Raw genomic sequence first — 3,835 nt, forward strand, 5'->3', positions numbered from 1 at the left:
CGTGGCAGCGAGGCCAGGCCCATCCTTCGCAACACTGGGGACAGGTAGAACCTCAGTACGTAGTGACACTTGGTTTTTACGTACCAGGGATGCACGTACAGCTTGATGCAGCCACACACAAAGGTGGCCATCAGGGTGAGGGTGGCATTGGGTGTATTTTTTTCCCCCGTTGCCCAGATCTTTGTACAGTGAGTCCCTTCAGACTCGGTCCATCTTTGACCTCCATATAACTGGAAGATGGCCCGGGTGACTGCAGCGGCACAGGTTCTGGGAATAGGCCAGACCTGTGCCACGTATAATAGCAATGACAGTGCCCCACACCTGATGACCAGGTTTTTTCCTGCGATGGACAGCGACCGTAACTTCCATCTGCCCAGTTTCTGCCTCACTTTGCTGATACGCTCCTCCCAAGACTTGGCGCACGCCCCAGCCCCCCCGAACCAAATACCCAGCACCTTCAGGTGGTCGGTCCTGACGGTGAAGGGGATCGAGGATTGGTCGGCCCAGTTCCTGAAGAACATGGCCTCGCTCTTGTCTCGGTTTACCTTGGCCCCCAAGGCCCGTTCGAACTGGTCACATATGCCCAAGGCCCAGGAAACTGAATCACTGTCCCCTGCCCAAATTCTTTCATCACACATTCACCTGTCACATCCTTAATACTAGGCCCACGACTATCCACTCTTCAGTGCAGGTGACTGCTTCCAGACTCTAAGAACTGCACCAAAGTGATGCCTCTTCCTCTCAGTTGCCCTCTGCTGGGCGTCCCTCTATCCTAGAACTATGTTCACTCATTCAAGTCTCCCCCCTTATTGAAAACATCTTCGCGACATCTACACTGTCAAGCTCCCTGAGTTTCAGTAAGATCACTCCTCATTCTTCTAAACTCAACGCATAAAGGGGTAATCTGTTTAGCCATTCTTGATAGGTCTGCAACTTCATCCTAGGAATCAGCTGAGTGAATCGCTTTTGAACTGTCTCTAATGTCACTGTACCCTTTCTTCAAAACTGTACATAGTACTCTGGGTGTAGCTTCAGCAACAGCCTGTATAATTATAATTATAATTATAACAAGACTTCCCTATTTTCAAACTTCAACTGAACTCGAAGCAATAAAGGTCAAAATTCCATATGTCTTCTTAATGACTTACTGAACCTGCACACTAACCTCTGTGTTTCATGCATAAAAACACGCATATTCAGGAAATGCATTTTTTGAAGAGTCCTACCCTACAAATCTCTCGATGATACGGGCAATGTAACATGGTCAATCCACCTAACCTACACACCTTTTGACATTGGGAGGAAACCAGAGCATTAGAGAAACCAATCTCCAGCCAATTCGATTAACTCCACCTGATATCAAAAAACAGCTGGAGCCTCTGGATGCTGCAAATGGCGTGGACCTTGACAACACTCATCAGTAGTGAAGACGTGTGCCCCAGGTCTTACCACTCTCCTTGCTAAGCTGTTCCAGTACAGTTACAACACTGGCATCTACCTGACAATGTGGAAAATTGCCCAGGTATGTCCTGTACATAAAAAGCAGGACAAATCCAGCCCAGACAATTACTGCCGCATTTATCTACTCTCCATCATTACTAAAGTGATGGAAGGTGTCATCACCAGTGCTATCAAGCAGCACCTACTCAGCAATAACCTGCTCAGTGATGCCCTGTTTGGGTTCCACCAGCATCACTCAGCTCCTGAACTCATTACAGCTTTGGTTCAAACATGGATAAAAGAGTTGAATTCAAGAGGGGAGGTGAGACTGATAGCCCTTGACATGAAATTTGCATTTGACCCAGTGTGGCATCAAGGAGCCCTGGCAAAACTGGAATCAATGGGTATCAGGGGAATACTTTCCGCTGTTTGGAGTCGTAGGACATCTCTGCAGGAGTTCCTCAGGATAGTGTCTTAGGCCCAACCATCTTTAGCTGCCTCATTGATGACCTTCCCTCCATCATAAGGTCAGTTGTGGGGATGTTTGCTGATGATTGCACAATTTCAGCCCATTTACTACTCCTCAGGCACTGAACCAGTCCAATGTTCAAATACAACAAAATCTGGACAATATCCAGGCTTGGGCTCACATGTGGCAAGTAACATTTGTGCCACATAAATGTCAGTAAATGACCATCTCCAATAAGACACAATCTAACCACCGTCCATTGACATTCATTAGTGTTGCCATCACTGAATCCTCCACTAAGAATGTTCTGGGGGTTACCATTGACCAGAAAAACAACTGGCATTTAAACACCAGTCGCTGTAAGAGCAGGTCAGAAGCTCAGCATACTCACCTCCTGACTCCTCAAAGCCTGTCTTACATCCAGCAGACACAGTCAGGAGTGTGATAGAAAACTCCCTACTTGCTTGGATGGTTGCAGCTGCAATAACACTCAAGAACCTTGACACCATCCAGGACAAAGCACCAAATCCACAAGGATCCACTCCCTTCACCACCGATGCTCAGTAATGGCAATGTGTACTATCTACAAGATGCACTGAAGAAATTCAATGCAGACCATTAGGCAGCACCTTCCAAACCCACAACCACTTCCATTTAGAAGGCTGAGGGCAGCAGATGTATGGGAACGCCACCACCTGCATGTTCCCCTCCAAGCCACTCATCACCCTGACTTGGAAATATATCACCATTCCTTCACTATTGCCGGGGCAAAATCTTGGGATTCCTTCCATGGTAGCATTATGAGCCTGCCTGCAGCACTGCAGCAATTCAAGTAGACAGTTCACCACCTTCTCAAGAGCAATGAGGCATGGGCAATAAATGCTCATCCAACCTATGATGCCATATCCCACAAGTGAATGAAAAAAAAAAGCTTTGGGCTGACTCTTTTAGGTAATTTAGCAAAGTTGTGTTTTCTGAAGTGTTTGCTTGCTGTACCTTATTAAACCTGTGTTATTAATAACCTAGTCAGGCAGCATCCAAGGAGCTCCCTGAAGAAGGGCTTATGCCTGAAACGTCAATTCTCCAGCTCCTTGGATGCTGCCTGACCTGCTGCGCTTTTCCAGCAACACTTTCTCCTTATTAATAAGCTAGCTCATCTTGCAGCATATCTCAATTTCTGTATGAGAAAAGGATCTCTGGCTGCCCTGAGCGAGACCTGCACTGCTATCTGAAGCTGTTCTTAAGTTTTTGTGCTGGGAACACTTGCTTGAACCCTGACTTGACTGAGGACCACTGACAACTCTGACAAACTCCTTGGCCTTGTGTATGTACTAAAAAGCACAACTGGACACATGTGAAATGAACCTGGTATCTCTGAATGAGGTCGCAAAAAGGCAAGGTAAAGCCAATGCAAGGCAGGGATGATGTGAGTATCCTCAGACTGAGTGAGTGCTGTGACAATGATGAAGAGCCCACAGCTGCAGCCTGTTCCAGTCTATGAATGGGGTGTGTGTCCCTGAGCACACAGTGACCTTGCTGAGGGCCAGCACTGAAGTATAGGAGTGCCCTGTAAGTGGCTGAAAGGTAATGCCATGAGGGTTCTTAGAGGCTGAGACATGTTAGATGCCAATGTCCATGCACATAGGGGGCATGTGGCCAATGCCCATGGAACACGCCCTGAGATGTCAGTGCCCAGGTTCCAACATGGAGGTCATTTGGAGCAAGTAGGGAGCTGAATCCGCCAAGAGTAAGGTGGAGCAGAATCTTCTAGGGGTCTGAGTGATGTGGGCTACGGAGAAATGTGTGGCAAAACTGGGCTGAACTCAAAGTCGGGAGTAATTCTGCTCATCACAAGTAGCGTGGCAAGGATTCTCGCTAGATAGTAGCCAAGGACTTGCTCTGGTTTCTATGTCAAGTTGTCCCAAT

Source organism: Chiloscyllium plagiosum, chromosome 37 (assembly GCF_004010195.1).
Source record: "Chiloscyllium plagiosum isolate BGI_BamShark_2017 chromosome 37, ASM401019v2, whole genome shotgun sequence".
Classification (NCBI taxonomy): domain Eukaryota; kingdom Metazoa; phylum Chordata; class Chondrichthyes; order Orectolobiformes; family Hemiscylliidae; genus Chiloscyllium; species Chiloscyllium plagiosum.